The following is a 14,854-nucleotide window of genomic DNA, read 5'->3' as shown; positions in this document are numbered from 1 at the left end:
AAGTCCCGCGGGACGGGACAGCGAAAATTGCTGCGGGACGGGACGCGTGACTGGCCAGAAGGAAAAGTGCGGGACGCGGGACGGAACAAGAGCATGTCAATAGGATGCGTACCATCTCGTGGGTATCTAAATTTTTACTGCGTCATGATTTTTTATTAACATTTATGTAAAAAAAAAGCAATTTTTTCATTCATTTCATTTCTGTATTATGAAAAAACTACGCATTGTAGATAAAAACGTTCTACAGATGATTTTTTAAAAATACTTGCTCTTTAAAATAAGATTTTATAAATTAAAAAATGTTTGTAAACCAAAAATGTATTGCAAATTAAACCCGAAAGTAAGCATTTTATTCAATTGATTACAATTATTAAAATAAATCGTAAAAATATTTAAAACACATTTCACAATGTGAGTTTTAGGTAGTTATGTAGCCACTCCCATCGGAAATTTCCTGTTTACCGCAATTTTGGTAACAACGCTTCGCTCGAGAATAAGGAAAAATTTGAAATTCTAGAATATATATCTATATAGTACATTTCCATACAAAGGGTATAAAAACCAATGTAACAAGAGGAAGTCGTCTTAGTCTGAGTATCCTTCTTAGTATTAATCTTTGTGCAACGGTGTTAGTTACACATTATATTTGTATTTCGGCTTTAGTGTCCCTTTATTATATAAGTTAATTGTGAAAGTTAATGTTAAAGTATAATAAAGTTTTTTTTTAAAGAACACGTCGAAAGAAATTATTTATTTGGCGCAGTCAGTGAAGATAGAAGAAAAATTTAGAAAAATAGTCTCAAGGTCTGATAAATAGGCAGTTCTTCGAGGGAAGTCTTCCAGAACAGAAGGAGGCTTTGGTTTCAACCATTCGTCCCTGGAACCTACAATTACAGAAACGTAAGAGTTTCCTTTTTATTCCTTCCATTTAAAATATTATTTTAGAGAAAAATATATATATATATATATATAAGTTTTGATAATTCATACAACTGGAAATATTAGGTTGTGAATTGCTTTATGATATAATTACTACATGCATTTTCATTGAGGCTACATTTCTGTTGTGTATAAAAAAGAAAAGAACAAGTAAAAGTATATAAAAACTAATAATTTGAGTAAAGATATCAATTTTGAGTTATAGATTTATTATGGTCTTCTAAATTATTTAAGACGATATCAAAATATATTGTAAGGCAATTTCTATTCATTTTAAAGTAAATCTATTGATAGAAAACCTTATATTCGCATAAAAAATATGTTTTATATGTATAAGTGTTTTATACAAATTTGTTAAGGAAAGATATATTTTCAATAATCAATATTTTATCATAGAAAGTGATTCAAAATTAAAATTTTTTAATATGTCTGTAGAAAATATTCATACAGCTAAAGATAATTCAAAATTTTTACCTATATTTGACGGAGATACATCTCAACTAGAATGTTTCATAGCTAATTGCGATAAATTTTTCGATAATTTCGGAAATTCCACAGACAATTCTCTAAGTGATTGCGTATATAATGTTTTACGTTCCAAAATCAGGAATAATGCACAAACATTTATTATGAGCCGGCCAGATCTCAACACTTGGCCATCAATCAGAAATGCTTTAAGAGAACAATATGGAGATCGTATTGACAGACAAACATTAAACAGAGAATTTTTGTGTTTAAGAACACATAACAAAGAAAATATATTTGACTTCATCAATAGAATGAAGTCTTTAAAATCTCGATTAGAAGTGAAAATAACCTCAGACCCTGATATTTCACAAGAAAGAAAATCAATTTTGTTAGAGCAAAATGAAGAAAATGCTCTAGACATATTATTAGGAAATGTAAATGATAATTTGAGAACAATATTGGACATAAAAGAACCAAAAAATGTGAATGAAGCTTGTGAAATTATAAATCGATGCTATTATCGAGAACAAAGATTAAACTCTCTTTATAGAAGAGAACAATACGGAGACCGAATTGACAGACAAACATTAAACAGAGAATTTTTGTGTTTAAGAACACACAACAAAGAAAATATATTTGACTTCATCAATAGAATGAAATCTTTAAAATCTCGATTAGAAGTGAAAATAATCTCAGACCCTGATATCTCACAAGAAAGAAAATCAATTTTATTAGAGCAAAATGAAGAAAATGCTCTAGACATATTATTAGGAAATGTAAATGATAATTTGAGAACAATATTGGACATAAAAGAACCAAAAAATGTGAATGAAGCTTGTGAAATTATAAATCGATGCTATTATCGAGAACAAAGATTAAACTCTCTTTTTAAAGATAATAAAAATAAAAATTTTAATCCAAACCAAAGAAAACAACAAAGAAATTTTAATCAAAATCGTCAAAATAATTATTTTCCTCAAAGACAATATAATCACAGATATCAATATACAAATCAAAGGTATGATAATAGACAAAAATATCAAAATCAAGAATTAATAGATCAAATATTACCCGAAGAAAAGAAAGATAAACCAGAAATAAAAATATTGCAAAATATTCTAGCAAAACCAGCTGATGAAATAAGTCATACAGATCAAATATCTAAACCTTCTAAAAAAAACAATAACAATGAGTGACTGACAAATAGTATACTCTAATTCAGAAAATCATATTTTGAATATTGCTTTTACTGAAAAAAATATTAATTCGTATAAAAATCAGATAATAATTAGAGATAGTAAAAATAATGATATAAAACATTCATGGAAAATATCAGAGAACTCAACTGAAAAGAATTGGATAAATCTTATAAAAGAAACTATAAAACCAAACACTACATATTGCTTATACTTTAAGAATGAAAATTTGAAAATACCATTTGTTAATTATATGACAGGAAAATTCAAGAATAAATCGTTTTCCATAGTGATTTCAAACATATTTCTAAAAGATATAACAGAAGAATCAGAGCAACAAGAAACAATTCAATTTTCCCATGAAACAAAAAGTGCTCATCGAGCAATAAATGAAAATTTAGCAGCTCTAAAGACACATTTTTATTGGTCTAAAAGGGATCAAGATGTAACAAATTATATTAATACATGCGATAGTTGTCACAAATCAAAATATGAAAGACATTCATACCCATTAGTACTAAAACCAACACATATTGGAAAAAACTCGATGGAACATTTATATATTGATAAATTCAAGTTTGGTTATCAAAACCTTATCACGATTGTCGACAGTTTTTCGAAGTTTGGACAAGCATATCCTATAAATTCGAACGACGCAATTGAAATTACAGATAAATTAATGCATTTTATTAGTCACTACGGATTACCATTAAAAATTACATGTGACAATGATACAGAATTTAAAAACAGTGTCGTACAAGATTTTTGCAAACTACATAGCATTGAGATACATTATACTATTGCTTACAATCCTAACAGTAACAGTCCAGTTGAAAAATTTCATTTAAATCTTATTGAAACATTAAGAATATTAAAAGAACAGAAACCTAATTTAAGTATTTCGCAATTGATAAATTATGCTATTCTAAACTATAATCATAGCATTCATTCAAGTCTTGATTTTAGTCCATTCCAAATATTAAGAGGAAAATTAGATTATAAAGATCCATTTGAACAAAATGAAAATGAGAAATTGACAAACTATATTTATGGACATTCACAAAATTTGGAACAATTATCAGATATAATACGAAGGAAATTAACAATGAAACAAACAAAAAATTGAAATAATCCAGATATAAATAAAACTCAAGAAATAAAAATAGATTTGAATAAACCTCTATACAGACAAAAATGTAATGAATCACGAGAACACAAAGCATCTGAACTTTATAAAGAAATTATTATCCCAGAGTTAATAACATGTAATAAAATAAAATCAGATAATACAATTTATCATTTACCAATGCTTAAACAATAAATATAAGAAGCAATGAAGCTAATATTAATAACGATAATATTATTCCTCCAGTGGAACAAACAATTCATCCTGAAAATTAAGGAAATCAAAAATCACATATTACCTGTGCAATTAGGAAATTGCGAATTAATTACTGATAAGCATACCTTTATATATCCTATAAATATCTATAAGTTACCCTTACGATATAGCAACTAAGATATTCTATGAATTAGATAATCTAAAACTTATTACAAGAGAAAAAAGTAATCACTCAAACATATTGGATACAAAATTAAATCATGGAATACATTTAAGTAAATTAGTTATGAACAAAATATAATTCTGTATAGAGCCCATTAGAATAATACGAGGACTTATTAATAGCATTGGAAAAATATAAAAATGGCTTTTTGGAACACTAGATATAGAAGATGAAAAAATTATATTAATAATTATCTAAACACTTTATCAAAAACGGAAAATAAAAAAATTATATATGTCAAAATTTCAAATTGATATAACTGAATTATCAGAAAAAAAAAGACCTTTGAAACACTTTCTACCAATCAAAAGATGATTAACGATAAAATTCAAACAATTTTAATGATTTAATAGAAAAAGAACATATCTTTAAATTTTTAACGAATATTAAGAATTTAATATTTCTATTACAAAGTATACAAAACGTAATAATTATTAATATTGAGATCACTATTTCATTTGCAAACTTAAATGTCTTATTAAATTATTAAATGTTTTTTTGAACACACTGATGATGTTGAAAAGATGCTATATTTAACTTGTACCTTATTTTAATTTTAGTTCTTAATGCATATTATTCAGCTCTTCGTTATTGATATTTTATGGACTTAAGGGTCATAAAATTTATATGTTAAAGGTATTAGTCATGTTGTAACTGGCTGATTGACACCTAGTCTAAGCCAATAAAAAAAAATGTCTTATACCCCCATATTAATGTCTAAGTAAGAAAAAAAGCTGAAAAAGTCTTATACAGATTCTAAAAGGTATATAAAGTATAGCTGATGAAAAATCTGTGAAGACGTACAGCTGATTTTCCTTTTTTTTTAAGAATCTTAAAAAGTGAAAAAAATATTTTTTGTCTATAAAACGTTTCTTATACATTCTAGAGAAAATGGTTCAAATAAAAGTTATAAATCATAAAAACTACTTTATTTTTCAGAGTTTTCAAATTAGAATACATAATTAATAATTGACCGAAATAATATTACAAAAAACCCATATTTTTGTATACCAGTCGTCATAGACCAAAATGCCACTGAACCTCTAAAAATCATACGAAGAAGCTGAATTTTGCCGAGTATTTTAATTTTGAGACCCCAAAAAAGTTTACCACTTTTATCCCCGGGCTTCCACCTAAAACCCCTCTCGCATGGAGGTAAAAACGCAAAAAAAAATCGATTTACACAGAATCTGTACACCGTAGAAAAAAATGTTTCAAATAAAAAATGTAGCTGAGATAATTTTAAACAAAAATGTTTATAAGCATGTCTTGTGTAGAATGAACCGTTCTCTTAGAACCATCGCTTGAAGCGACCGTCGATTTTGCACGCTAGTTACGCGCGCGAAATCAATGTTCAATAAAATTTGTATCAGCTTGACGGTAAAAATTTGATATCTTTTGATTCAAGTGACCTATCGACAAAAACAAAGATGCGTTTTAAAGGACAAGAGTGCAGCTTGCGTATGCAGTTTTTGTATTTTGCCGCAAATAAACTTTTTTTATACAGGTGTTAAATAAATAAACGTGGCGCGATTTTTGCGTTTTTTTTATGATTTTCACGAGATCAATATAAGCTATTCCTTTCATTGACTCGCCACTATGAAGTTTTGATTACTATAGCCTAATCTTTAAAACGTATAGCATGAAATTTTATTTTTGAGTTTTGGCAACAAATGTGAGGCATTTGAAATGCTTAAAAAACGTTGGATTTGTTCATTTCAAAAAAAAAACTTTTCTTTCGTTGTTGATCGTTTGTTGTGTGAAAAAACTTTCACACAACAAACGATCTAAAGCATTTAAAACTTTTTTCACTTACACTAGTACGTTTTTCAAAAGAACAAAACTACTACAATAATGTACACCCAAAACAGTCTTCTTAGATGCATTTACCGTGACGTGAGATCGTTTGTAATGTAAAACATTAAATTCTGCATGTTTTATTAATATTTCAAATTTCATGTCATAGGTTTAAAAGATTAATCTCTAAGAATGGAAAGTTTACTACAACTGGTCAATTAAAGTGATTAATTTTATTGATCTCACGAGAATCGTAAAAATGGCAAACATCGCGCCACGTTACGTTAATTTATTTAACACTTTTATAACTGAGTTTATTTTAAAACGCATCTTGATTTTTGTCGATAGGACATTTGGATCAAATGATATCGAATTTTTATCGTCCAGCTGATACAAATTTTATTAAAAATTGATTTCGCGCGCGTAACTGACACAAAATCGACGGTCGCTCCAAGCGAGAGTTGTTTCTAGATAACGGTTTATTATACACAAAAAATGCTTATAAACATTTTTGTTTTAAATTATCTCAGCTACAGCTCTATTTTTCATTGAAACATTTTTTTCTACGGTGTGCAGATTCTTGGTAAATCGATTTTTTTAGGTTTTTACCCTCCTACCGGGGGGGTTTTAGGGGGAAGCCCGGGAGTAAAAGTGGTTAACTTTTTTGCATCTTTTTTGGGGTCCCAAAATTAATATTCTCTGCAAAATGTAGCTTGTTCGTATGATTTTTAGAGGACTTGACGACTGGACTATGTAGTAATTTATAAATTAGTATTTTATATTATTTTTTATTATTAGCATTTATAAATAGTAAATTTATAAAAGTTATTTAAACAACTGTATTTGACAAAACAGTCACCTTAGATGTATTTTGTAAATCGCAATCGATTCTTTGAAGCTTCATTTTTAAGGTATATTAAAAAAAACTTTAACATTTTATTAAATTTGTTATTAAAAAACAGATTGAAAAAAAGTGGAACAGTAGGCGGTACTGTAGACTAGCGCGAAGCTTCATACTATGTTTTCTGTATTTTTAAAATTTAAATAATATATTTAAAATTAAATAAAGTAATTTTAGAAGAAACCATGTCAAATTCAAACCAAATATTAATAATAAAATATAACAACTAAATACCATTTAATAGTAAATTTAATTATTATACAAACTAAATATGTTTAAAAATAATAATTGTATTTATATGAAATTATTTTAAAACGAGAATTATAAAAATTTAAACAGAGGATTCAATGTTGTTTTTTAATTTTTTAAAATTACATTTTCCATGTATAAAAAAAAACCCTACCTTCCATGACCAATAATAAGAAACAAGCCAAGATATTGCAGCGGAAAGTTCTTCCCTCCACTTTTCAGTGGAGATATTTTATGAGTACCATACTTACTTACTTTATCGTGTCCGGACATGTCATTCATAAAATTTCGGCCCAGTATCGGGCTACGTCGGTTAGATCTTTGTTGGCGAGTCACAAATCAGGACAGTTTCTGCATGTAAGAAGATGTTCCATATTCTGTGTTTCTCCACAGTCACATTTCACATCATCTTGCTCGATTTTTCCCCATTTTGCCATGTTTGATTTTACTGGAGCGACCCCCGTTCTTATCCGATTCATAGCTTTCCACGTTTTAAAGTCTAGGAACTGGCCGGTCCATTGAACCTGGGGAAGAGGAAAATACTCGGAAGGCGGTTCATCCTACACTGTTCCAAGGAAGCTTTTCCTAGATTTTAGTCGCTTTCGTGGTGTTCGAGCTTTGTATAGGGCATGCCGCTCGTCCGCGATCTGTTTAATTTTCTCTATGTGCTCGGCAACACCTCTGCGTGTTGAGGGTTCTGCAAAACCCACTGCTTTATATAGATTTGAGAGTGGCGTTGGTTTCGTGCACCCCGTTACTATCCTGCATGTCTCATTTAGCGCAGTATCAACTTGTTTGGTGTGGGCAGATCTGCCCCAAACGGGGCACGCATATTCAGCAGTTGAGAAACACAGTACCTCTGCCGTTGTTCTTAAAACGCCAGGACGTGCACCCCATTGACTTCCCGTTAGCTTTCTGAGTATGCTGTTCCTAGTTGTTATTTTCCCTCTCGTTTTTATACAATGTTGTCTGTAGGTAAGGGACCGGTCCAGAGTTACTCCAAGATATATAGGTTGGTTTGTGTGTTCTAATGTATTACCATTCCACGCAATTTGGAGTTTTCGCTTGGCTTCCTTAGCGCGAAGGTGGAAAGCGCGGACTTGGGTTGAGGGATTGGGTCTCAGGGAATTCTGCAGGTAGTACTGTCATTGAGTACCATCACTTTAACGGGTTATAACTTTGTACTTCTTCAATTTTATACCAGCTTTTTATTCAGCCTACCTTCAAGCGTGTGACACAAAAAATTTCAAAGTTATTATAAATGTTTATAAGCTAAAAAATCCTTTTTCAAACTCTTTTTTAATAACAAATTTAATAACATCTCGGGTTTTTTATAATATACCTTAAAAATGATGCCTCAAAGAATCGATAGGGATTTACAAAATACCTCTAAAGTGAGTGTTTAGGCAAGTGCAGTTGTTGAAATAAATAATTGCTTTTCGGGATAAACAAATTGAACAACGTATAAACTATTTAATTGATACGTTTAAAATTTACCACACTTTAATACCTCATTAACTGTCACAATTTTAAGTAGTATTACATGTCATTATACAAAAACAAAGTTATTAACAGTAATAAATTACTCCAAAAATATGGGTTTTTGAAATTATCTTGGTCAATTTTTTGTGTATTGTAATTTTGAAACTATCACTGTTAAAGAACTTTTGATGATCTACAACTTTTATTTAAACAATTGTTCTCTAAAATGTACAAGAAGCGTTTATTATACAGCAAAATTAGCTGTATATGTCTTCACATCAATTTCATCAGCTACCCGTGATATATCTTTTAGAACCTTTAAGTACCCGTGTAAGATTGTTTCAGCTTTTTTTTTCTTGACTGGGGTGGGGTCTAATGTGAAAAACTGTAAAAAATCACTGATCATATGTAAAAATCGCATAAGAATACTTGAAGTTTCTAAAAGTTATACGAAGAGTAGCTGATCAGAAATTAGTCAAACGTACACCTGATTTTGCTTTGTTTTTTTCTGATCTCTTTTAAAATATGTTTTAGAGATAAAATGTTTCTTATGCATTCTAGGGAAAAATGGTTCAAATAAAAGTTGTAGATCATAAAAATTTCTGTAATTTTAAGATCTAAATTAAAATACATAAACAATTGACAGAGATAATTGCAAAAAACCATTATTTTTGCAGTAATTTATAAATGTTTGTAAACTTTATTTTTGCATAACGACATGTAATATAGCTACTTGAAATTATGACAATTAATGAGTTATTATAGTGTGCTAAATATCAACCAGATTGACCAAATAATTCTATTTGTTTATCCTGGAGAGCGATTATTTAAACAACTGTACTTGCCCAAACAGTGACTCTACAGGTATTTTGTAAATTGCAATCGATTCTTTCAGTCTTCAGTTTTAGGGTATATTAAAAAACTTCAAATTTTATTAATTTTTTTATTAACAAACAGTTTGAAAACGGGCTGACTTTTTAGCTTTTAAACATTTATAATAACTTCGATATGTTTTGTCACACGCTTATAAGTGGGCTCAATAAAAAGCTGGTCAAAAAACACGCTTTTCAAAACAATTAGAACCTTCTATGACCAATAGGAACGAAGATAGCATTTTATTCTTGAAATTATATATGTACATTGTTTATTAACATTAAAAGCTGAAAATTGAAAGGATTCTAAACGAAGATCTAAATTTTTATGATTTAACTTATAAATAAAATTATCCTACAGTGAAAGAGTAAAAAGTTAATAACTCATTAAAATACCGCCACGGAAAAGTGACGAAGAGAACTGTCCGAGCTTCGCTTTTTTTAGATTGGAACTTCAAATTGAAGCGCGCTCGTCAAATTTGCAATATCTTGACTTTCATAGTACGTACAACCTTTACTTTTTTTAAACTGGGGTAACTCGACAAAGTGGTAAGAATTGTGCTACTTTTACCTCTCGGAAAATCATGGAAAATAAATTAATTAATTTTTCCATAAAAAAGTATTTGAATTTTACTATTAATTCGTAAAAAATATTTAAATTTTATTGATAAGTGTATATTATTTATATAAATATATAATTATTATAAATAAATGACATACATTTATTTCTTTTATTAAATTTTATAGTTTTTTTTTCAATAAAATAATTCAGTTTATTTTAACTGCATTTAATAAAAATAAGTAGCTAATAAGTATAAATATTTTTATATTCATAACTCCACTTTTCCGTGGAGGTACTCTACGAGTACCATCACTTTAAAGGGTTAAAATAACATTTTACTCCTTCTCGGTATAAGTTGTGGTAATCTGAAAACTGCAAATAACACGCATAATTAGTGCGAAAACAAAAGTATGAGGTTGTTCTGCTATTGCTATTGTCAAAGTGATATTCAGTGTTGATAACGAAAACGTCAAATAGGTATGTATACGTTTATTTTTTCATTAGTAATAATTCTGGTTTTATTCGCAAAAAAAAACAGAATAAAGAAATTGATATTTCAAGTTAGGAAAATGGTAACCTTTACAACTGAACATAAAACTCAAATTCTTAAATGGCATTATTCTGGAAGTAGTGCCGACGATATACTCGGTAGGTTTTCGTTTTCATTCGAAGGCCCTGTACCAACAAAATCTACAATTCACAAGATTATTATTAAATTTGGAAAACTGGTTGTGTCAAGAATTGTAGAAAATGCATGAATAGTGAGATGAAATCAATTTTCCTTATAACAACACCCTAAGTTCAAGAGAAACTGGTATTAGTGCTAGAACTGTACAAAATATTTTAAAAAGAAACAAATATTGCTACAAATTCGAAAAAACTCAGGAAATTTTCCCAGCTGATTATAAACAAGGGATGGTGTTTTGTGAGGACCTGATTAAACACACTAATCGTGAGAAAGATTTCATGAAAAAAATCTTGTTTACAGATGAGTCTTGTTTTTCTTTAACTAGCCATCACAATCCATCTGTAACAGTAGGGTACCCTACAGAAAATAGGCTCATAAGTGTTCCTTATAAAATACAATACCGTCAAAAAGTCAACGTCTGGGCTGGTATTTTAGGTGACAACGTAATTTTGGCCCTTTTTTCATTGTGGGTACTTTGTGTAGTCGTAAATACCTAGATCTCCTGAGAAATCACATAATTCCAGAAGTTCGAGTATTACCTATTAATATGGATGACATTTTGTTGCAGCAAGACGGCTGTCCAGCTCACAATGCACGGGAAGTGTTGGAGTTTTTTAAACATTACGTTTCCAGATAGAGTTATTAGTACAAAAGGTACCATAAAAATTCCACCTCGCTCTCTTGATCTCGCACTTTTGGACTTTTTCGTATGGGGTTATGTGAAGCAACAAATTTACCGACATGAGCATGAACGTGCCGGAAATTTAGACGAATTACGTAAAAAAAATCATTCAGGTCTTTCAAAACATAACACCCGAAATGTTGTCGAACACCAGCAGGCAATTATACAATAGATTGGACTTCTGCTTGGCTGAACGTGGTGGACTTTTTGAAAATTTAATTTAAAATAGTTTTAAATAAAATTATAAAATTGTTATTTTTTAGAATAAATTGTTTTAATTTATGCCGTTAATAATTTATTATGTTATTTTTTATGAATTAAGATTAAAGAAACTTTTGATTTATGATTAATATTATTATATATATATATATATATACCCGGTATTTTAGGCGTCACGCCCTTCCGGTAGGGATCTATGGAGGAGTATCATCGAGCCACAAGCCCTTATCTCTTGTCGTACTGCTCCACCATAGGCCGATCAGACACCAGCATACTCTAGTCTAAGCCGCAGATTCATCTAGAATTTTAAACTGCTGCGTTAGACTTTTTGTTTTTCTGTACACCGAGCTGGGGACCGAACCCACATCCACTGAACCACTCGCAGTGAAGCGAATGAGAAGCCGGCCGCCCAGCCCGCTTAGCTATCTGACCGACCTGATCTTAATATTATTATGATTATATTAAAAAATATGAACCTGCTTTTAAATCTTGTAATCACATCGTTGAAATATTTCCCCAGACCATCTAAAAAATAAACTTTCTTTCGGCAATAATGTACAGACAAGACTGCACATAGTGCGTCTATCACAGACATGTAGTTAAAACATTTTACATGTTATTCTCTAGGACATACAAGTCAATATTTTTTCTCAGTTCGTTGCGTTGTCTTAATGACCTATAGCCAGATAATTTTTTTCCATACCGATATACCATATATTATACAATGAATCATAAAATTTAGATCTTTGTTTAAAATATTTTTAATAATTAGCTCTTAATGTTAATAAGCAATGGAAATATGATTTTTTTTTAAATGCTATCTTGTTTCCTATTGGTCATTGAAGATTTTTTTTGGAAAGTGTGTTTTCACCAGCACTTGTTATAAAACAAAACAAACACAAAACAAAAAATGTCAAAGTTATTCTTAGAAAGTCAGCTTTTTTCAATATGTTTTTTAATAACAAATTTAATAAAATGTTGCAGTTTTTTAATATATCTTAAAAACGAACCCTCATAAAATTGATTTCGATTTAGAGAATCCCCATAGAGTCCCTATGCAGGTCGTTTAAAATAATCGCTTTTAGGGATAAAAAAAATTAAAAACAAATTATTTGGATGATCTATTTGAAATTTAGCATACTTTAATAAGTCATTAACTGCCACAATTTTGAGTAGTTATATTACATTTTATTACTATCTTGGTGAATTGTTTATGTATTTTAATACTTATTCACCCAACCACTTGCCGAAAGAAGATTGAAGAGGGTATGGTCAGAAGATCTACCGCAATAATACTTAGAGAACCGTTACTGGACGGTACCTAACTCACGTTAATTTACTTACAGACTATTTACTTATTACTCTCTGTATAGAGTAGTTTGTAAACATGCAATGTAACAATAAAAAAAATTAGAACTCGCAAATTAAAGAACTTTATTTAAATGATTTTTCCCCAAAATGTATAAGAAATGTTTTATAGGCAAATCAATGATTTTTCGCAGATAGACTAGCGTGTTACATAATTCTATTATAACACTTATAATTTACAATATACGATTTTATAGAAACAAAATTATACGATTGGTTATAAATTACTAGACTAAATAATTTAATGAATTATCACAACTTATTTGCAACAAAAAATAATTTAATAATTTTTTAAATGTTCCTTTGATATTAAATTCTTATAAATACTTTAAATTATACCCTGTACCTCTACAAAACCAAATAGTCATACCTGAATACCAATTCCTATTACTTAGCTCTTTAGAAGAATGATCAACAACAAACGAATGCTCAGAAATTGAAAACTACTATTATTGCAAGAAAACCTTATTAAGAAAATCAGAAAATTGTTGAAGTCAATTAATAAGAACAAGATTAAAACGAATGTGAAAGTGTAAAAGTGAAAATAAGTGAAACTAACATCTAAAGAATAAACTGGTCATACCGACAAAAACAGTTATGGGTGCAAAAAGTGATAAAAAAATTGTGCAATTTAAATACACAAAAACCATATAAACCAGAAGAAACACTTCATGATGAATTAATTTTTAAAATTCCTGAAATCATTCACTACACATTAGTTCCAATACATATCAAGAATATAGACATTAAGAAATAAAGCATCTAGAAAATATGGCAAGAAATACACGATTATCAAAACCAGAAAATATTAAAAAACATCACAATTGGTCACACAATAGTGTGTTAATTATTATCATAATTGTGTTAATAATCATCTATTATTGGAAGATTATAAACCCAATATTAACACAGAAGAAAAAAGAAAATAGAACAATAAGAAGAGATATAAAAAATCAGAAAGAAAATTATCCTGCATCACCGCAAAATAAACCGATGTATTTTCCAACCTTACGAAGAGAGAACTTATGTAGCCAATTCCATCAGAAATTTCCTGTGTACCGCAATTGTGGTAACAACGCTTTGCTCGAGAATGAAGAATATTTTTAAATTCTTAAATATATAAAGATATAAAAAACAATGTAACAAGAGGTAGTTGTCTTAGTTAGTCTGAGTATCCGTATTAGTATTAATCTTTGTGCAACCGTGTTAGTTACACATTATATTTGTATTTCGGCTTTAGTGTTCCTTTATTATTTAAGTTAATTGTAAAGTTAATTTTAAACTATAATAAAGTTTTTTTAAAAAGAACACGTCGAAACAAATTATTTATTTATGTACTTACAAAAGATGGGCCCGATCAGTTAAGTAGTTTTTAAACAATTCTATTTGTTTATCTCATTTGATTGAGAAAAAAAAGGTAATTTTCAAATGGCTGTACAGATGCTTTCTCAATACTTAAAAGGGATTTTTTGTCCTCATTCTCTTCCTAAGGTCTCAAGTTTTTATGTTTTTAAAAAAATATATTAATTTTCAATTGTTTGCTTACGGTTGCGTGCTTATTTTCATATACTTTGCTACCCTCGTACAGTGTTTCCCGTTTTCCCAACAATATTTATATAATCAGCGTAGGCAAGGATTTACACTGATTTCTTATATATTGAACCAATGGTTGTGATTTGTGACATACGCATTACTTTTTCCAGAGCCAAATTGAACAGTATACAGGAGAGAGAAAGTCTCCCTGGCGCAGCCCGTTATTTGTTTTAAAAGGTTCAGACAGTTCCCCCTGAATTCGTACTCTACATTAAACTTTTTCAAGAGTTAGTTTTGTTAAATTAACCAACTGTTATGGTATTCCTAGCTCTT

The 14,854-nt window shown here is 29.3% G+C and overlaps 1 protein-coding gene across 1 annotated transcript in view; it reads right to left on the bottom strand.

The window, feature by feature from the left end:
* spartin overlaps positions 1-14,854 on the bottom strand; it is a 65,967-nt gene that overhangs the window by 31,258 nt on the left and 19,855 nt on the right. The gene's annotated exons all lie outside the window — the stretch shown is intronic.

Source organism: Diabrotica undecimpunctata, chromosome 4 (assembly GCF_040954645.1).
Source record: "Diabrotica undecimpunctata isolate CICGRU chromosome 4, icDiaUnde3, whole genome shotgun sequence".
NCBI classification, from domain to species: Eukaryota; Metazoa; Arthropoda; class Insecta; order Coleoptera; family Chrysomelidae; genus Diabrotica; species Diabrotica undecimpunctata.
The sequence above is the reverse complement of the archived record's forward strand: the minus strand, read 5'-3'. Positions and strand labels throughout refer to the sequence as shown.